Source organism: Bos mutus, chromosome 6 (genome assembly GCF_027580195.1).
Source record: "Bos mutus isolate GX-2022 chromosome 6, NWIPB_WYAK_1.1, whole genome shotgun sequence".
Taxonomy (NCBI): domain Eukaryota; kingdom Metazoa; phylum Chordata; class Mammalia; order Artiodactyla; family Bovidae; genus Bos; species Bos mutus.
In genome coordinates this window covers 30,818,024-30,840,518 of record NC_091622.1, presented here as the reverse complement: position 1 = coordinate 30,840,518, position 22,495 = coordinate 30,818,024, and the positions used below count along the sequence as shown (strand labels likewise).

Below are 22,495 nucleotides of genomic sequence, written 5' to 3'. Positions count from 1 at the left end.
ACTTACCTGGTTGTCTGGTGGTTAGGATTCTGCGCTCCCAATGCAGGTGGCCCAGGTTTGATCCTTGATCAGGAAACTAAGATCCTGCATGCCACAAAGCGCAGTCAAAAAAAAAAAAAAATCCTAACTCCAATTCCTACTGTGAACTGAGTAGGTGTCAAAAGCTCAGCAAGCTGGAGAAAGCTGAGCTGCCTGGAGTGAGAATAGCTGGTTGAAACAAGAAGTCAAAAATGAGAGTAGCCAAGCCTTTAAAATCACTTACTACAGTAGCACAAGCAAGATGCTAAATGGAAAAAGGGCAACCCTCTCCCTCCTCGCCCAATTTTCCCACAGGGAATGGTTCGCAGGTCAGGAATCAGCTATATCAGCATAGATGCTGGGTCGGCTTACTGCTGAGGGGTCCCCAGGTAAAAGGCTCCGAATGTTTTATGGACCTGGGTGCTGGGGAGAGGGTGAGGGAAAGGGACTCGGAGTGGAAAGGCACTGAGAAGTGAGTTAGGGTGGGGGAAAGTGTCCTCAGGGTTCCTCCTCCTTCTCCCAGAAGGAGATTTCAGCAGAGAAGCTGGAGGGAGGCTCCCAAATGAGAGCACTGGACTAAGGATGCAGAGATGCACAGGAGCATGGCCAGCCCCGGGAAGCTGAGCCCTCAACTACAGTTCTCCTCAGAGGCTGCAGTATGTTGGCTGTACACCAGGTCTGTTGTCTCAGAGGGCACCTTTCCTCTGTGAAGCCTGCAAGGTAAAGCCTTCATGACTGCCAATCCTGGGCCATAGAAATGACTCATTGGTCTTTGGTCAGGAGCCAGAATCCTCAGTAAGCTTCTTTTTTTAATTTTTTTGAAGATTTTTTTATGTGGACTATTTTTAAAATAATTGTATTTACTTACTTATCCTTGATTGCACGGGTCTTTGTTGCTGCTGCGCAGATTTTTCTCTAGGTGTGGGGAGGCGGAAAGGGGGCCACCCTCCAGCCAGTGCCCGGGCCTCTCACTGCGGCGGTCCCACCCGCGGGGGAGCACAGGCTCCAGGGCACTCAGGCTTCAGCAGTTGCGGCTCCCAGTTCTAGATCAGAGGCTCAAGAGTTGTGGCTGACAGGCCCGGCTGCCCCGTGGCATGTGGAATTTTCCGGAACCCGGAGACCCAACCCCATGTCACTTGCTCTGGCAGGCGGACTCCACCACTGAGCCACCAGGGAAGCCCTCAGTAAGTTTCTTGAACTGTAAGTCGCCGTTTCCTGACCTACTCCCACCTCGTGGATCGTTGCAGAAACTTAGCTGTACGCCTGACCTCTCTGCCCTGCTCCACAGATGAGAACAACACAGGAGCAAGTCAAATGGGAGGGAATTCACTGGGGCTAAGAGAGAAAAGGCCAAGGAGGTCACGACTGAAAATTATCTGTTTCAGTCAACAGTGGAGTCATTAGTGCCCTCAGCAGAGTAATTTCCACGGAGTAAAGACGATGAACATCAGAGTGCAAAAAGTGATGAACAAAGGCGAGGTACGGAGGACAGATAGCAAGTACCAAGGAGTCTGAGGCGACGCTGGTGACACTGAGCGCCTGTATACAACTGATGAAGCTACACAGGAAGGCCAGGAAAGAGATGTCCCAGGACTGAGGGTGAGGCCCTTTGATCTGGACCCTGGGCGGAGATAGCTGGAGTCGTGCAGGGACGCAGCGCGCATGAAAGCCCTGAGCGAGCCGTTTGGAGCCTCCTTCCAGGTGTGCAGGCTTTCTTTCAGGATCCTCCATTTAGCCTTTATTCTGCCTAAATGACTGTGCACTCTCCATCACTACCAGCCCTCTTTCTATTCATCTGTCAGCTTTCATCCCCCAGAGTCTGAGCCGTGAGGGCCCTCATTCCTGTCAGCTCGCTGTCTCTGTAGCAAGCTTCACCACTGCTGACAAACTCCGAAACATCACAGGTTCATGTTCACGTGGGAATCCGGCAGGGAGCGGTCTCTTCTCTCCTCCTGCCCTAACCACGAATAAATGCTTCAGAATTTATTAAATATTTGTGCTTTTTGAGGCTGGAGGCAAACTGTGGTTCATCTCTAAACACTAAGCCTTCAAGAGTAATCAGCTGTTATTCCAAGGAGACAAAAAAACCCATCAAATTTCGCCTATGGTCCTAAGACCAAGGAAGACTGCTCACAGGTATTTCACAGACTTTCCATGGAAAATGTGGATCCATAGCCTAGTGAGGCCCATGTAATGGGATTTATTACACTTCTTACATGAGGATATTTCCAGGGCTTTCAGGTACATTTAATACAAAGGCTTTTCCTTGTACTAAAACACCAAGAGACACATGAAGCTCAGTAACCCTTAAAGTTGTAGCTTAGATGAGATTTTTGCATGAGAAAGGACGCAGAAAAAAGCAACAGAACTACTGTAAACTATTACATGAAATAATTTATATCATGTTCAACTCAGTAGGTTTACGCCTGTTGCCATTTCTTGGCTGTTTCTTGAGTAGGCTATCATTTTCAGCCTCTGCTGTTTACAGGAATACACATTATTTCAAAAGCAAGATTTTTCCTGGCACTCAACTCACCCATGACTTTATCGTTGAATATTTTTTAATGTTATAACTCAACTCTTTGTGTGGCTAAAATGGCCAAGGCTCTTTTATGTTGTTGTTCTTATTTTTCCCCCCATCAAGCATTCTGACTGCCGCTGTCAAAATCTGATAATAAATGAAGATTTCTCCCACAGTGGACCTCTTATAACCATGGCAACTCCATCAGCAGCTAATGGCCACATTGCAAAAATGTTTTTGAAAAGGACAGCTTCTCACACTGCTGTAGTACAAATGTCCTGTTCTTACCTTTTCTTCATAATGATGCTAGGAAAATACACCCCAATTAAACATTTGCTTTCTCATGCACATATGGGGCCACTTTTTAAAAAATGAAGACTGTGGAAGAAACACTACAATTAAAAGGGAAAGATCTGCTTGAATGTAGGGAAAGATGCAGGTGACTTGGCAGCATTAACAACATATCTTTACTACATTTACAACTGAAACCAATGTGCTTATTGATTCCTTAGGATCTGAGGGGTTTTATTGCTATTACAACACCCCACCATCAACCAGAGAGGATTTCTAGAGTGCCTGTTTGAGATTCATCGTATTTGTCTCTCTGAACAGTTGGTCACTTTTAGGTAATGCAGCTATGTGCATCGATATACAGATGATGCTGTATCTTGTTTCCCTAAGATGGGCAGTTTTAGACTCTTCTTTATGTTTTGAACCCCAAACAGAATCAGCATGTGGGTCCTTCAGCTCACCTTGCATGTACTCCCATCGTACCAAAGTAACAGGAATTCTCTGCCTGGGCCTTGCTATGAGACATTCAAAGATGCTCTGGTTTTCTTGTTTACAAGATAGTCCCAAAATAGTCTATTGGAAAAATTTTCCCTAAATACCTGCTTCCAGAGTAGCCTCCCTATTGAAATAAAGAAGGATATTTTCCACTTTAATTTCCAGTAATGAAAATACAGACATTTAGATAAATCTACCTTTCTGTCTCTACCTACCTGGCTATCTATTTACAAATATATATCCATGGGAAAGGATTTTCCCAAATCCCCAAAAAATTCAGAGATGTTTTTCTTTTTAATTTTCTTTCAACTATTAATAATGATCAATAAGTATCCACAGATTAGAACTCAGCATCAAGTTTCCAAATGTGGCAGGATTTGTCAGTGCCATTTGCACTGATACCTGGTAGATTTCATCAATGCATAATCCTCACCCTCTGAAGTTTTCAGCAGTAAATGGTCTGTGTAGGGCTGACATAACAGTAAGGATGTCCCAGGCCAGGAAGCAGGAAAGCTAATTTCCATTAACCATTACTGCCATTTGAATTTTACCTTACCCAAAACCATTTTTTTAACTTTTCCCAAAGGTATTCACTCTATATAAAAGTCTTTTAATCATGTGAATAGGCTTAAGAGTTAAGACCTCCTTAGATCTGCATCAGAGCTCTGCTTCTTTCTACTGGGAAACTGTGGGCAAGTTATTCAAACTAGCTTAATCCCAAGGCATTAATTTGTAAAAACCAGGCCAATAATAGCTCTCCCTCAGAGGATAGCTGGAAAGAATAGTTGACTTAATACGTATGAGAGCACCCAGCTCTATAACTGGAAGAAACTAAATTCTTCATGAATCATTTTTCCCCTTTCTTTTCTCTCATTACTGACTCTCGTTCTTGCCTGTTCCTTAAAAGAAACTAGTCATAAGATTAGGCTCATATTCCTGATTTGCTCATCTATTTTATAAGCCATTTTCATAAGTGTATAAAATTATTTGCTTTCTGCTAAGATTAAGACAAGTTGAACTGTAGACATTGCCAGACTGTCAGTAGTTTTTGGTTTTCCTTAATCAAATAAAATGTTATAAAATTTGATATCTGTGAAATCACTACCATAAAAATCTCACAGCCTTTCTCAAGTAAAATTAAATTTGAAATCACAAAACATCATTTCCTTTTTGAACTGGATTCACCAAGTTTCTGCAGAGGGATAAACTTGGAGAATCCTGTCACTGACAGCCCAGACAACAGGCTGTGGCCTGATCTTATTTATCTTGGTGTGGGAGTGTATCAGGCTAGTAGGAAAACAAATTGTAACAAATAAAGATGTCAGGATGCTCTACAGGAGGTTTATTTTAAATCTTTTTTTAAGGCAAACTTCAGAGAAAGTTCAACAAAAAACATTGCCAACAATTAATTTTTGCCCTGACAAAGAAACTTTCCTCCTTTGGAAGATAGCAGAATAAATGTGAAGCTTTGAATAAAAACTTTTGTATGGCTAAAAAGCAACAGTAAACATCAATAAATAAATCTTTGCCACCAACTCATTTTGAAGTGCAGTCATCCAAGTACTGAATACAATGATGCTGCGATATGCAGGTATGTGTATAACTTTTGAAAACACCAATAGAGTTTGAGTTCATGAGATACCCCCCTACCTGTCATCTTGAGACTAAGATGCACTGTCAAATCACAAGCATTGATTGTCAAATCAGAGACCAGGGCCGCTGGCTCAGTGAGAGGCAAAGGGTGAATGATGAGTTTGGGAGGAAAAAATAAATGAAGACCAGAGGAAAAAGAATATTGTTCTCACACTAAGTAAATCGAATCAGTGTACAAAGGTACCATTTCTCTCAGTATTCATGTGATTACACAAAGGAATCACTGTTTGTCCAGTGTTTCCTAGTAGTGTCGGGCTTTAGTTAATCAAATGGAATTTTCCCCCTTCTGTCATCACTTCAAACTCCAAAACTTAAGATAACCTGAAAAAAGAGGCATGTGTACAACCAACAATTAACTTTTTTTTTTCATTTGGCGGCCAAATCTGTTGGAAGAAGAAATAAAATCACCAACAATTTATTTAAGTCCTTCTGTTTCCTAAATATGGAGTCCTAGATACAGAAAATCTAATATTGCTTCCTTGGGAAATGTACTTTAATTTGCATTAATATACATAGACTGGGTTTTTTATAAAAACGGTGAAAATGTTCCCAGATCAAATTATGATTTAAAATATGAAAAGCATTAAATGATAGGTCCTTTTAGAGAATATGAGCACATTTTCTTCATGGCAATGTTGGCACTGCCTGGTCGATAGAATACTGCTTTCTTCTGTATTAATTCATTTGGTAAAAACACAGTCAGGATGGGGCAACCCACTAGTCCACCATAGTGAAAACCTAAAACGTGTTTCTTGTTCTCTGCTAAATATAGAGGAACAGTAAGCATTTCCTTTTCTATCTTTTTTGTTGTTGACAATGATATCCGTTGACGTATTGCTTGTGTTCTGTGCACTGCACCTCGAGAGAACCAACTCCACCATGAAAGGGGAAAAGAAAGAGAAGTAAAACCATCTCTCAGTTTAGAATAATCTGAGTGCTGAAATCATATTTCTGTTTCAAAAAAAAAAATAAAAGGCATTAGTTGTCTAGGGGAAAATGCTGTTTGTTAAACACACTTATATAGTACTTTCAAAAATGACCTTTTTTAGAGGTTCCTGAGCTTTCCTGTTTTGGCCAAAGTTATTGTATAACATTGTATAACAACGATTAGCGTATAGTGCATGCTCAGTTGTTCCAGTTGCGTCTGACTCTTTGTGACCCCATGACTGCAGCCCACCAGGTTCCTCTGTCCATGAGATTCTCCAGTCAAGAATACTGGAGTGGGTTGCCATGCCGTCCTCCAGAAGATCTTCCTGACCCAGGGATTGAACCCTCATATCCTGTGTCTCCTGCGTTGCGGCAGATTCTTTACCACTGGGCCACCGGGGAAGCCCCTAGCATATAGTAGTTACTCAATAAATAATAAATCAGTGAGCATGACCTAAGAGAAATGTTGTTTATTCTTCAAGACCAAAACCAGCATTTACTCTTGTGCTAACACACTGCCCTAGGCACCCTATAAATGTTCTAAATATTAACTCTTATACTCCTTTTAACAATTCCAGGGAATGTGTTTATTCATTTTGCAAATGAGGAAATCAGAGCAGAAAAGCTGTTTGTCCAAAGCCACACAGCCGATGATTGTAGACCCAGACATTTGAATTCTGGTTCCGGAGTCAAAACGCCTTAATTCCCATTCATCATGCTGCCTCTGTATACTGTTTTGCAGGAGTTAGTCCTGCTCAAATTGCAGTTTGATTCACCTTTATTAGGCTCCTGAAAGTTATCTTGGTAGGCATTCAAAATTTGAGGTAGTCTGAGAAGGCGATGGCACCCCACTCCAGTACTCTTGCCTGGAAAATCCCATGGATGAAGGAGCCTGGTAGGCTGCAGGCCATGGGGTCGCTGAGGGTCAGACACGACTGAGCAACTTCACTTTCACTTTTCACTTTCATGCATTGGAGAAGAAAATGGCAACCCACTCCAGTGTTCTTGCCTGGAGAATCCCAGGGACGCTGGAGCCTGGTGGGCTGCCATCTCTGGGGTCACACAGAGTCGGACACGACTGAAGCAACTTAGCAGCAGCAGCAGCAATGGGGCTTCTAAAATAAGCATGGATTTCACTCTCCCCTTTCACTTGATACTCTCTGCCAACGCAAAGGATATTGAATTTTTTCTTTAGTAGTTTAGATTTATATTAAATCTAAGAGAAATAGGAGCCCAAAGAGAATAGCTCTAATTTTTAGGTTGTGTTTTGGTAAACCTATAGGTTGGGTCCTTATTATTACCCTTGCGTGCATGCTAAGTTGATTCAGTAGTATCTGACTCTTTGAAACTCCATGGATCACAGCCTGCCAGGCTCCTCTGTCCATGGGATTCTCGAGGCATCAATACTGGAGTAGGTTTCCATGCCTTCCTCTAGAAGATCTTCCCATCCCAGGGATCGAACCCAGGTCTCTTACATCCCCTGCATTTGCAGATGGATTCTTTACCACATTCTTTGCTGCCACCTGGGAAGCCAAATTATTGCTCAGATTTGCTTAAAAAAATATATTAATGAGCTCAAAAACTGAGACTGTGTATGAACTTTGATTTAGGGAACTTAGGAGGGCCACCAGATCACTGTCATCATTGAGGTAATGGATTGATCTTTGGAGTCAGACAAATTTGGGGTAGTATTCTTGCCCTGCCACTTACCATCCTGTGTGGCTTTAGGCACATTTATAATTTCTCAGTACCTAATGATCCTTAGCTGTAAAATGGAGATAATAGTGTAATTTCTTAACATTATTTGGAGAATTTTGTACATGGGGTCATAGTAAAAGCTTGAAAAATGTTATTTCCTTTTCCTTTATAGTGATGCTATTATGACTGTAATTATCTTTCCAAGTAAAATAAAGGCTTCATGACAAGTTATCTCTGTCTGCAAATTTCCACAAAGAATTATTTTAAGATACCAAAGATTTTATCAAATGACTTTCAATAACCTTCGATATATATGCTCTCTCTACATGTATATTCTATATTTAGATATAGGGGACAGAATGGATTGCCAAGATCCTACCTTCTACATCTTAAATCTCCACCACTATATTTGAATTAGAAAAAAACACAAATGGTATTATCACCAGAAGGTCACATTTAAAATGTTTGAATTTCCATTAGCATGTTAAACATTAATCAAATGTTTCAGGTTATTTAGTTAGATAATAGAAATTTTCACCCTGTAAAGGCACTTTTATTAATGTTTCTTCCATTGGCCCTTGTTTTGAAAGATTTTTCTCTCTCAAGAAAACTGAATTTTCCAGTAATACTTATTTTGGTCTTCATTTTCATTCATTGAAATATATATGCATACAAAATCAAGTTTCTCATCAGCATAAAGCCACTGTTTCTACACTTAGTCCATGAAATTCCAACAAAAAGCAGAGAAACTTGACAGATTCATTCTTCTTTATAGTCTTCTTGAAGTTTAATTGTTGTAAACTGGATTAATTTTATCAATATTCTGTTTATATCTCTGATGAAAGATAATGTATCCCAGTCCCGTTGATATGGCCATATGACTTGCTTTGTTGATATTTATCAATAGTTTCAGGTGGAATCTCTAACAGAAGAGCCTTGAGCTGAAAGCTAAAAATTTAATAGATACTAGCCAAGCAAAGAGTGAAGAGAACTTATTCTCTGCCTAAACCTAAACAGGAAAAAAAGTTGAGATTATCCCAATTTTAAGGAGTAATAAATTAGACATGCTGTCTCCAGTCTGGTCACTTAACCTTCCTCGACTTGATACAAAGCACATGCTTTGGATGACTCCTAATTTGGAGGAAAAGTAGTCACTCTTCCCTAAAATGTTACCACTTCTCCCACCCCACCCTGCAAAGTGAGCAGCCCCTAGAAGCAAAGGTATTTCAGGAAATTGACCCCATAGGAAACATGTTGATAATTGCCTCCGACCCTGGCCTGTTTGACACAACAGGAACACCTCTGATTTTCCCTTGGCTATATCCACTTATTTCTCTGCCATAGTCTGCCCTGGTCTCCTTGCCCTAGCCAGGACCGTCAGAGAGCAGAAGTCATCAGTTCAGTTCAGTACAGTCACTCAGTCGTGTCCAACTCTACGACCCCATGAATCGCAGCACGCCAGGCCTCCCTGTCCATCACTAACTCCCGGAGTTCACCCAGACCCACGTCCATCGAGTCGTAATGCCATCCAGCCATCTCATCCTCTGTCGTCCTCTTCTCCTCCTGCCCCCAATCCCTCCCAGCATCAGAGTCTTTTTCAATGAGTCAACTCTTCGCAAAGTCATAATGCCTAATAAATGCCAAGAGCATAACAAATATTAGTTCCCTCCTCTTCTGCCTAGCTGCAAGCCTGCATCTCAGTTGACCTGATTACTCTCCTAATTCTGAGATGTTATAAATGCTGGTAATAAAATCATTATCATATTCACTATTACATTTAATAATCATAATAACTCTATAAAGTTCACCTTCATGAAGATGTCATCCTACCTTCTGTTACAGCAGAAATTTTCTTGAGAGGTAGGTTTTAAGTTACTTTTTTAAAAATTGGAGTATAATTGCTTTACAATGTTGTGTTAGTTTCTGCTGTACAAGAAAATGAATCAGTTATATGTATACATATATCCCCTCCCTCTTGAGCCTCCCGCCCACCACCCTACCCTACCCCTCAAGGACAGCACAGAGTACCAAGCTGAACTCCTTGTGCTATACTGCTGCTTCCCACTAACTATCTGTTTTACACATTCTAGAGTGTATATGTCCATGCTGCTCTCTTAATTTGTCCCACCCTCTCCTTCCCCCTCTGTGTCCACAAGTCTATTCCGTATGTCTGTGTCTTTATTCCTGCCCGCAAATGGGTCCATCAGGACCATTTCTCTAGCTCCCACATGCATGTGTTAATATAGGATATTTATTTCACTTCCTGACTTACTTCACTCTGTGTGACTCTTGATTGAAGCTTTATTCACTGAAATATTTACTTCAGAGCTTAGGCAGCAGCCCTACCAAGCAAAACCTTGAGAAACTGTTGAGAACTAGCCTCTCCTCTGTCTACCTTTGGGTGAGACTCACTTCTCTAATCCACTTAGAGCAGCCGTCTCCTTTGGCTACTTCCATTGTCCCAATCACTTTTCTTTAAGATAAAGACTTTTAGAGATGTTATTCAGGGTCAGTCTGGCTATAGTCCCAGCCTCAGATCTTTTGAGACAAAATGTATAGATATAGATGTTTATTATTTATGCTACTATCAGACGACTGGTTGTCTCAAGGTCTACAGGTGATGCCTGAACTGTCTTAAAATCAGACATCTCATTTCCCAGGGTTAGCATGCATAGATTTCTAACAGGACAGAACAATACAGTCATAATTCACTTTGCTATATAGTTTAATGGGAGGGAGCAAGGGGAGAAATTTTCTATTCTAAGGACCTGAATTTTAGTCTTGGTTCTATCATTTTTTGTTTGTGGAAGCTTAAGTTTTTAGAGCTTCAGTTCATTTTTCTTTCTGTTCTACTTACCTAAAAGGAGTAGTCATAATGCTGAATTAAGATAAAATATTTGGAAGCAATGGAAATATAAATTGCTGATAATTTAGTGATTTTATAATTTCAACCAACTTCTTCTGCATGTTAAGGCTTACTTTAGTTTCCATCTCACCCACACTTTGCCCAAAAAGAAGAGAATGATCTAGATCAGTGGTTCTCACACCTGACCGATTTCACCTGGAAAACTTTAAAATATATAAAGATACTCAGGCTCTACTTACCAAGGTTTTGTTTCAGTGAACATGGATATGGGCCCAGGGAGACTATATTTTTTTAAAGTTTCTCAAGTAAATTGCTACAGTTTTTTTGGAAGGAGTTAGCAATGGGTGTTAACCTTTTTTCCCTAAGACCTAGTAATTTTACTCCTAGAAATTTATCCTAGTAATGTACTTGAACACACGTAGAAAGATATAGATACAAGGATTCTTACTACAGCTTTGTTTATACTTTAAAAAACCATTTGGATGTCCAGCAATAGGAAACTTTAAGTAAACCATGGCATGTCTGTTCAGTTGAATGAAACACTGACTTTGGCAGATGTCCAAGACATACAGTATTCTTCAGTTTTAAAAAGCAAATCATATAACAGCTTTTTCATATGATCTTCTTAAGTATAAAAAGTGCTTCTGGTGTGTACATATTCATGTATAGGTTTATAAAAGTTACACATTGAACTGTTAATAAAGTCAAAACTGAGAAATAAGTTTGGGAAAGAAAGCAAAGGAAATGTAGAACTTTTACTTTTTTATGTATACATTTCTTTTTATAGTGTTTTTTTTTTTTTCCTTACAGCATGAAAGTATTCCATTAAAAAAATCTCCAGATGAACTTTAAAAAAAAAATCCCCAGGTGATGCTGATGAGCAGTCAATCCAAAAAACTACTGATTAAGACGCATTTTAATCTCCTCTATCTGTCCTCCTTTATTACTACTCTTATCATTTTAAGCTATTATTCATTTTATCATCATCAGTTTCATCACTCAGTCCTTCCTGAATCTCCCTAATATATGTCCCAGGTACGAATTTGTTCATTCATACGGTTTATGAATGTGTGTGTGTTCAGTTACTCAGTCGTGTCTGACTCTCTGTGACTCCAAGGACTGTAGCTCGCCAGACTCCTTTGTCCATAGCATTATCCAGGCAAGAATACTGGAATAAGTTGCCATTTCCTTCTCCAGGGGATCTTCCTGACTCAGGGATCAAACCTATTTCTCCTGTGCCTCCTGCATGTCAGGCAGATTATTTACCACTAAACCATCAAGGAAGCCCCTTTATGAATATATATTGAGTGTTTATGCCCAGCAAGTGCCAAGTGGTGTTCAAGACACTAGCAACAGACAAGACCAAGCCCTGCCCTCATAGACCAAACTCCCTAACTTCTCTGCGCCTCCATCCCTTCATCTGTAAATTGGATATATAATTTCAAATATACTTTTTCATAGGGTTTTCTGGGAATGAAAATAAATAACATATGTAAAGCAGCATAAAGTCTAACATCATAGAAGTGCTGAGTAGTACTAAGCTATAGTAATTTTCATTGTTGTCATCATCATTATTTTTTCACAGCCAACTGTTTGATCCAATGTAAATTTTCTGGGGGAAAAAACCTACAAAAACTAAATTTCACATCAAGAATTTTATTGTTGGTGTTGTAAACAATTTGAAGGCCATCTGCTTTAGTAAACCACAGCAGATTTTAGAAGGCTTAGAGAAAAACAGAGCAGAAGTCAATTCAATAAGAGGGAAAATGTTGCCTCCTAGTTATTGAATACATTCCTCAGCCCCAGAACTCTAATTTCCTCGTTTCAACAAAGCAGATTACACAGCAGATGCACATTTGTAACAGTATATGACACTTTGTTCATGTCAGTGAGGATAGGATCTCTTTTGAGGGTGAGGTTACCAAAGAACGGTGGGTGACCCCTTTGTGAATGGAAACCACAGGTTGGGAAGCTTGGGAAAGGAACTTCCCTTTAAATTTGCACTTGATCTTAAAAAAAAAAAAAAAAGTATAAAACACAGGCTAAGCCAATCTGAGCTTCTCTTTTTGTGTTGACTCAGAAGCTAAACATGGAGCCACATTCAACTATTCAACTAAATGTATTGTTTTAAAAAGAAAATAATTGTATTTTCAATTATAGTGAAGATGAAAATTGCAATTGCTTTAGCTGTATATGTTGTTTTTCTTTTTTCCTTTGCATTGTTCCTGACAGAGCTAACTCTTCTTTCAGCAAAGAAAAGAAAAACATTAAACAGTGATTGTTAGTGGACGTGCTGGCACAGTCGGTCCCCAGTTAGGTTAGTCTCCCCTGCACTGACAGCAAGACCTTGATTGTCTGGTCCTGTCAGCTCTGAAAAGAAACCCCAATAGAAATACTGAGAAAAGCTCCGCCTCTGTTCAGCGGTGCCACATAGAAATGCAGAGAGAGAGAGCTTTGGAGGAGTAAAAACGAGTAGCTTTAATACTTTGTCAGGCAAAAGAGGGACACAGCAGGCTAGAGCTCTCAAGACTGTGCTCTCCTTCTCAAGACTGTGAAGCTAGAAGAGGTCTTACAGTTTTAGGGTGGAAAATAGGGCTGTAGGTAAGGATGGGGGCTGATGTAGTCTTGCATTCTTCTTCTTCTCCTCCTGGGGGGCATTGAGATCATTACGGCTGGTGTCAAGTGATTCCAGAACAAGTTCTGGTGGCCCTCAAGGTTATCTTCTGTGACCTTCTTTCTGGAATGAAGAATGCTCTCAGGAAAGGAGTGTAGGTAAGTGTTGTCTTGGAGAGGTAAACATCAGTTTACCTCAATGCATAATATTGATACAACTTTAGCTACAGGGCAATCATTTTCAGAATTTGATTAAGTAAGAAAGAGAAAAGGAGAAAGAACTTATCTGTAGGTTAGATGGGTGGAGAGAATAAATGCTCAGTAAGGGCTAACATGGGCCTCCCAGGTAGCACTACTGGTAAAGAAGCCACCTGCCAATGCAGCAGATGTAAGAGATGCAGAAGAGATGCCAGTTCAGTCCCTAGGTTGGGAAGATGCCCTGGAGGAGGGCATGGCAACTCACTCCAGTATTCTTGCCTGGGAAATCCCATGGACAGAAGAGCCTTGTGGGCTATGGTCCATAGAGTCGCAAAGAGTGGGACACTACTGAAGAGCCTGAGCATGCACGCATGGGTGCGAGGGCTAACATAATGGGGGTACCTCGAGTGGTCTCTGCTACAGCAAGTGTAGTGAGCAGCAGGTGATCTTGTGCGAAAGGACCGGAAAATCCTCCATGTCTTTTGTATATTCTAAAAGCTAATGTCTAAATTGAGAAAGAATAAAGGGCAAGCAATATCATGAAGTTCATAGGTCATAAAAATTATTTTCTTGTGGAAAGGGGGATTTGCTGAGTATTCACTTAACAGTTTGCAACAAAATGCGTAGTGCTTACTCTAGGAAATAGCCCCACAAGTGAATACAATGCAGTGGCTGCTCTTCAAGGGCTGTATTGCTACAACCAGTCACATAAAGCCCTGGCATAAGAATGCTTTGCTCCATGCCTTATGTGCGGAACCCTAGCTGGGTTCCTCGGATGACTTGATTAAATAGTAGCCACAAGGTAGAATAGCCAACTGTCCCAACACGTATAGGCCAGTGTGCATTTTGGTGGTGGTGGTGGTTTACTCACTAAACCAAAAAAGAATCATGTCCAATTCTTGCCACCCCATGGACTATAGCCCTCCAGGCTCCTCTGTCCATGGGATGTCCCAGGCAAGAAGAATGGACTGGGTAGCCTATTCCTTCTCCAGGGGATCTTCCTGACCAAGGGGTCGAATGGAGGCTCCTGCATTACAGGCGCATTCTTTACCGCTGCACCACCAGAAATTCCCTAATAAACATTTTGTTTTCTACAGATTCTTGAACCTCAGGTTTTTCATTTGAGTTGCAATCGTCTCAGGAACAGTTGTATCAAGGTATGTTTTCACTGCTGGATTTACAGACTACCAAGATATAAAGAAAAAAAAAAAAAGAATGAAAAAGACTCAACACATTTTGGTAGTGTCAGGAGAGGAAGAAATTTCCCTCAGCCCTTCTAGGTTCTTCTAGCTGGTCTAAGAATTAAATTGACATGGGTTAGATTAACATAACAAAATCACCTGAAAAGCTTAATGACGTGTATACCTGGGAGAAACACAGAAAAACCTGAGTGAATCACAAAAATGGCTGAAATCTTCCCCTTCACTACAAAAAGAGGACATTGTAGGTAATTGTTTGGGACTGCAAAGGGGAAGAAGTCAATTCACATGAAAATAGAAAAGCGTGTATGGCAAAAACCAATACAATATTGTAAAGTAAAAAAAAAAAAAAAAAGAGTCAAACCTCTGGGCTCATACAGACCTGAGTTCAAATACTGGCTCCCTTCTCACCAGTCTTGCAAACATTAGCAAACCAGTTAACCTCTAAGCCTTAGTTTCTTTATGTGTAAAATGGGCTAACAGTACAGCAGATGCATAAGGTAGTTGTGAAGATTAAATAATGTAAATTGTTCAGCACATAATAAAAAAAAGAAAATAGAAAAGCAAATATTTGGTAAACAAATGTGAGCTGAGCCTTGCAAAGACAATAAATGGGACCCAGTGGACTGATCTCCTGAGGCCCTGCCAGCCTGTATTCTTTGCAGATGTCTCTGGTAATAGGTGTATCCCAGAAACAGACCCTCTATCTAAATTTTTGTATGCAGTTATGGGGACAGTCAAAGTTTTTTCCTGAGTCTTTTGGGCCTTGATTGTTTTCAAAGGGAAATAATCTGCACACTAAGGAGACCTTTTGGAGTAGCAAATTTTGCTCCCCCCATGGTAGTCATGACAACTTTGCTTTGCATTTGTGGTGAACATTATTTAAACCAATCAGTGAAGTATATTACAATAGATCATTTTCAACTAAAATTTTCTCTTCAGACCTTTTCTGTTACATAATGAGGCTATTTCATTTGCTTAGTCTAGTGATTAAAATGGACTTTTGGTCTAGTGGTTATATTCATTGTTGTTATTTGATTTGATCAATTCTGTTTCTCACTTGAAAATTGCCTAAGAAAGTAATGCTCTTTGATTGATGCAAATGTTGGCAAAAAGTCCCAGATTTTTCACAAGGGCATAGAAGAGATTCTTTTGCACTCTTACCTTGTTTGTGTGTGTGTATATGTGTGTGGATTATGTAAGACAAGAGTCTGTCCTTCTCGAGCTGTATCTCACAAAAGGTACATAATCCTTAAAAAAGGAAAAAAAGCAACTATGACATGATATCCATTAGATCTGATCATAACACTCATAACACTTTTTGATAGATGTATCCAAAGTCCTGTTATTCCACTGAAGTAAAGTCAAAAGCAGTTGTTTAAAAGCATATGTAATTCAGTAGGGAGCCAAAAAATGCCTCTGTCTGTAAATAACTTTTTCTTCCATTCTGCTCTGTTTAACTATGAAAGCAATCAATTTGTTAAAGAGTGGGAAGACTACTCTAAAATATATATCTCCTTCTAACCCCTGGAATCTCTGAGCAAGTCATTATCGACACCACAAATGACTCCCATGTGTAGCTCTTCTCTCAGCCGCAATGTTAGGTTTGTGTGACTATTCAGTTAACGCCAGTCTCCCCTGGCCATGAGGCTGTATGCTTGGTGAGGGCAGGGACCATCTTTCATTGCCTGTTGTTGTTCCCAGCTTAGTACTTGGCATGTAGTAACTGCTCAGTGATTACTTGTTAAATGAACTTTATGCCATATAAAGTACTTTGGAAAAAGTGGATAATCACCCTTTGTTTGACTTAGTCTTACTCTTTCTGTAAAGACTATTCACCTTATATACCAAAAAATTGCTCTACGTATCTGTTTTTTAAATAGAGTGTTATATGTAAAATGTTTTAAGTCATTCAGAGAAATTGCATACTAAAAATCAAAGTTAATTTGTTATATTATCAAGTGTAAAATTACTAAAGGCTATCTGCTATTTGAAATCATTTGTCCTAAAAAATTCAAAAAATTGAGAAACTTTATTAATGTTCACAGTGTTACCATGAGGTAAGTATTGCTTTTCAGGCTGCAAAGGAAATGTCTTCTACTCTATAGAAAAGACTGTTTGCTTATGTTGGTTATTGGATTGATAGGTTTTCTTGGGTGTATGATGTCTAACAACTTAAAAATTGTTTCATGAATGTTTAGAGAAATCAGTAAGTGTAGAAAGTATTATAACCAAGAGCATCATTTATTTGCCATCAAGAAAAGATGATCTATGAATGAATCACAATTTCACCAAAACAGTAGTTGAGTTTCTTCTGAAGTCTGAGTTGAGACACTATAGAGATGCTGTGAGGGTCTGTATCTAGCATGAGCTGTCACCTAAGAACTTGGTAACTGATGTACATAAAGAGTGTCATGGGCCTGCATCCTAATTATAAGTGTGGTTAACAGTTCATTTGTTTGTGGGATTTTTTTAAGTGTAAATTACCGCTGTGAAAAGCAACATCAATAGAATATTTTAGAGTCTGTAAGACTCTACAAACTGAAAGGCAGAATGGAAGTTTGGAGCAAGAGCCTCTCTCCATCATCCAGATTACTCCTTGGGGAGCACTGAGGAGGCCAGTTGTAATTAGTTGGAACTTGTCTCTGAACAGAATTCTGGAGCCACTTCTGCCTGGGAGAAAACTGCCTAAAGGCGTTAAATGATTATAAACATCTAAACGAAGATTTTTTTTTTTAAGTCATGTTCATAAGATAGCAATCATACTTCCTTCAAAATGTCCTATGGTTTTTCCATTTCCATCATTTTTTAATCCCCCAAAATAATTTCAATGTGTGTCAAATGACCCATTCTACTGCTTGCAAGGTCTGACATAATGTAGAACCTGACAGAGAGAAGGATACAAGGTGAGCCAGAGTCCTGAATTACTTCTTTGAGGTTTTTGTTTTGTTTACTTTTCTGTCATGTTAAAGAAAAAGCCCAAAGGAAAGCATAAGCCACTGTGATAAATTTATTGTATCTTCATATTTCATTGTAGTTGTCAAGAGTTCTTGCCAAGTAATGAATGTTAAGTAAACCAGAGCAACTATTGGATAAAGTGTGTTTCAGCTCCAGTCACACTTGGCCTCAACTCAAAATATTCCCTTTGCTGACAGTTTTCTTCCTTCTGTTAGGTGGATTAAATAAAGTGGGTAGAGGCAGGGTTGCCAACCTTGTACTTTTCCTTAATTGTGTGTGTGTGTGAGAGAGAGAGACAGAGATAGATTGGTGAGATTTTTAATATCATTTCAGTTTTATTTTAAATTTGCACTTTGGTATTGTTCAAAATGTACTAGTTTCCTCTATGATACAGGGCTTTCAGAGGTTTGGCCAAATTAGAAGACAGCTCATCAAAGTTGCAAGATGAGGAAATCATCCTTTACAAAATAAGATATGGATCAAAAAGGAGGGAGAGGTGTGGTTGAGATGATTTTCAAGGGGGAAGATGAAAGTTTAGTGACTGCTAGGATAATAGTCACTGTTAGTTTCCATGCTCCAAAGAGCTGGCCTGTCAACCGTCTCTCTTTTCTTCTCGCTCTTGGAATCAAGTAAATGAGGGGGAAGGGGGTGAGGAGGAAGTGGCTCTGAGCCTCCACCAAATGAAGAATGGACCAGAGAGGCAGGCAAAAGCTACTATCCTAGCACCAGCATGCTTCCAGGGTGCTGTTCCTTCTCCTGAAATGCTGTGTACTCTTGCTGTATGTATCAACAACTTGGAGCTTCAGTTCAAATAACCACCTCCTTTATAACATTCTCTTTGATCACATTTGCCAAAGTGAGCTCACCTCCTTCTACAGAATTAAGTCATGGTTTGGGTGTGTTTTTGTTTTTGTTTTTTCTGCATAGCTTGCCAGATCTCAGTCCCCTGACCAGGGATTGAACCCGGGCCATAGCAGTGAAAGTGCCAAGTCCTAACCACTAGACCACCAGGGAATTCCCTAAGTCATGGTTCTTCAATGAACCTCTAAAAGATTCTATTTCTACAGGCTGTATATTTTCCCATCCCCCTTCCAAAAATAAACCCCAAAACAACAGTCTTTAAGCTGTATGACCTTACAAAAAGTACTCCACTTGCCTGTTCTGGGTTTCTTAATATCCAGAAATGAACATAAAATCGGTAACAACCTCAGAGAATGGTTTTGAAACTTATGTAAGTGAATCACTGTAAAGTGAACATGGCAAGTCAAGAGGTGGGTCCTCAATAAATGTGAGAGGCTGTTACTATTATTACTGCCTGCAGCCACCTGGTAACCACATATTCTATAGTTTTCCTCCCTAAATTTTACCTTTTCCTCAACATATTGGTTGATGCATCCTATGCCTGGTGGCTCAGTGGTAAAGAACCTGCCTGCCAATACAGGAGATGTGGGTTCCATCCCTGGTTCGAGAAGATCCTCTGGAGAAGGAAATGGCTACCTGTGCCAGTATTCTTGCCTGGGAAATCCCACGGACAAAGGAGCCTTGCGGGCTATCGTCCATGGCATTGCAAAGAGTTAGACATGACTTAGAGACTAAACAACAATGAGCAAACTACAGTGAAAAGTATTGCCAAGCACACAAAAATCCCCAAGACACAACCACCTGAACTGGGGAACTTGCAGTCGTTTGGAAGAAGTAAAACAAATCACTTTAACAAGAGTCCTTAAAAATCGTAAGCACGTCTACAGAGAGTACAAACGACAGATAAATCAGTGATTTCCCCCAAGCCAGCATGATTATGTGGAATCTCCTGAGGAGAGTGCTGTTTAGAAATATTGATTCCCAGATCCCAGCCCTGAATGAGTAAATCAGAATCTCTGGTTTGAGGACTTCCCTGGTGGTTAAGTGCGAATTCGATCCCTGGTCAAGGAACTAAGATCTCACACGCCTTGTAGCCAAAAACCAAGACATAAAACAGAAAGGATGCTGTAACAAATTCAATAAAGACTTCACAAATGGTATTAAGAAAAAAAATCTTAAAAAAAAAAAAATCTGGTTTGTAGCCAAGGAAATGCAAGTGATTTTAATACTCATCCAAGTGAGGAATCCCTAGAATTCAGTCACATAGAGGTGGACATTAAGGCTTTCTGTTAAAAATAGCCTAGACTGGAATGGGGACACTTTCTAAGAGTCAGAATGAAGCAGGAGTGATGTTACTTATAAGTCATGAGAATCTTTCTACCCAGTGGCTTAACCTTCTCAATAAAATGGGAAATAAAGTCCTCAACTGAGAATGAGACAGGTAAATTTGGTAAAGGGTTGGACACAAATGGGGGCTTTCCTGGTAGCTCAGATGATAAAGAATCTGCCCTCAGTGCAGCAGACCTGGGTTCAGTCCTTGAGTTGGGAAGGTCCCCTGGAGAAGGGCATGGCACCCCACTCCAGTATTCTTGCCTGGAGAATCCCCATGGACAGAGGAGCCTGGTAGGCTGCAGTCCATGGGGTCACAAAGAGTCAGACATGACTGAGTGACTAAGCACACTTGGAAACATATGGAGAAGATTGGAAGAATTGCCGTGGGGATGTGTTACAGGGATAACTAAAGCTGAATTAAGCTGAGGGTCTATTATGTTGCAATATTTCTTTTTTTTTAATCATTTAATTCTTTATTCAACAAGTGTTTCTGGAGGGTCTACTGCAGCCTAACCATACGAAAACAGTGAAGAAAAGTGAAAGTGAAGTCACTCAGTCATGTCCAACTCTTCGCGACCCCATGGATTGCAGCCTAAGAGGCTCCTCTGTCCATGGGATTTTCCAGGCGAGAATACTGGAGTGGGTTGCCATTTCCTTCTCCAATTTTGCAATATTTCTTACTGAATTTCCAAGTCCAGTTTACACCTTGGCTAAGGTCATACTTTTCAAGCCCCCAAAAGTTTATACAAATGAAAATGGACTGGCATTGCGAATACAGGCACATTTCTAATATTACTAACAATAAGATCAAGTATTGTGAATTCTGAGTATCAATTGACAATTTGGTTTCTTCCTGCTAGTATAAAACCTAAAAAACTGATCTTATGAAATGTCTAGGATTCAGATTCTCATAAATAACAACAAATCTCCCCATTGTGCTCTCTGTTGCTCTGTGGCTGGCATCTGAATATATGAACTCCCTAAGGGTGAGAATAAGACTTCATAATTAAACTCATGTTGGTGTTGCTTTTCATGTATTTTTCTTTTTGGTGAGCGAACTATTTTATTCCTCTAATTTTTCCACATCAAATTCTCAGTGCTGTAATGGGCCTCCCACAGTTCCAGGCAGTTATTGGTTCTTGGGGGGAAAGGCTCCTGTGGTATTATTGATGGCAGCCTTCGTGGGAAGGACGATGATTTACTATGTTGCTCCCTGTGCAGCTGTGAATTTGCTGCACGGTGATGGCCTTCAGTGGCCCCCTCAGTCTCAACTTGACAAGAGACCTAGGGAGTGATCTAGTTCTATTGAAATGAAAGTGTCCTCACCCCAAATCATATTCTGTCCCTCAAACTAAAACCAGGTCAATGAGAGGTTGGTAGAAACATGGTTAAGAACATAGTGAATGATGACCCTGAAACTGAGACTGTCCTTGCTGTCTCCACGGGGCCTCTGACCCCTGGCTTGGCCTCCTGAAAGCTTCATGCTGTCTCCCTCACCACCTTCCTATTTTCCTAGGCTTTTCACAGCTGCCTGCTTTGTCACCCACAGTCTCAATACTCCACACTTGAGCATTCTGCTTCTTTTCTTGGTTAAAAGATCAGAATGGGCATTGGACCCTAAGCAGCCCTGCGGTTTGGACTTAGTCCCTGTCCGTGTCGGTGCTCAGTTCTGAAAAGGCAAAGTGGACACCTGGAGCAGGTGGACTCCACAATGTCATCATGGAGGCTCACAGGAGTCTGTAATGATTAAGACAGCTACCCTGTGTCGAGAGCTTAATACATGTCAGATGACATGCTGAGCACTTTGCATAGACAATACAACTTAAGATTGGAGTTATTTCATTAGAAAAACTGAAGCTCAGAGAGGTCATATCACTTTGCCAGTACCAACACAAGAGGTAATGAAATGAGGATTCCACTCGTTTGTCTAACCCTAATACTCATACTTTCAACTGCTACACTCCTGCCTTCCAGAAATCTCAGCCCAGAAATTGTTTCCCTTCCTTCACATGTCCTAAACCCTTATCTCTATGTCACTGTCATTCTTTAACTTCTCTTTGATCACCAATTATGTACTATGTCTATGCTTTCACACACCTGCATATTTGCAAATAGTTTTGGAGTTAGAATTCATATCATCCACTTATTTGTGCCCACTGAAACACCTAGTGTGTTGGTATCCTCAGCTTGTTACAGGAATCTTATCCGTAAATAAAAGTGATAAGACCAGCATGGGGTGAAAGGAGATGACAGGAGAGACTGAATAGTTACCACTGATCTCAAGAGGATGCTGGAACTCATTGCCATAATTTATTAGGTATCCTCTCTTAGGATATTGTTTGCCCCCCTTCCTATCTGCATGTTTACAGGCAGCCTTTGCCCAGAGCTGAAAGAAAAGAGAATCCAAATATTAACAAGAAAATTCAGAAACCTAGGAACTCTGCCCTGTGATCTTCGGTAATGATGAGTGACAAGAATAGGTAACATCCTTGCTCCTCTTTCTTCTGCACTCTACCTGAGATGCTGACCCCAAAACCAGCTTATCTTGTTCATGCATCTTAGACTAATTCTCATGTACGAAAGGTCCTGGGGGATCTCCAGGGCTCTGTAAACCACCACTGAGACTCACTGAGAGGTATGTGGTGTTTAATGTAACAAGGACTCTGGAAGCAATTCTTAGATCTTAATTTCATCTGATTCATGGTGCAGGTCATGCCTCACTGTGAGAACTAGAGATGTGCACAAAGGCTCTGTTTCTGTTATGACTCCAGGAAAATCACTTCAAAGCACCCTTCCTTTAGCCTTGTAGAGTGTAGCCTCTCCTAGAAAGTAAGCCAACAAGGGTGTAAATAACCATAGAGTGGA

General features: G+C 40.3%; 1 non-coding gene across 1 annotated transcript; it reads right to left on the bottom strand.

Moving 5' to 3' along the window:
* Positions 1 to 18,379: 18,379 nt before the first annotated feature.
* On the bottom strand, positions 18,380 to 18,451 carry TRNAE-UUC (transfer RNA glutamic acid (anticodon UUC)). Its single transcript has one exon. It is a non-coding gene; the product is annotated as a tRNA-Glu (tRNA).
* Between the last annotated feature and the right edge of the window lie 4,044 nt (positions 18,452 to 22,495).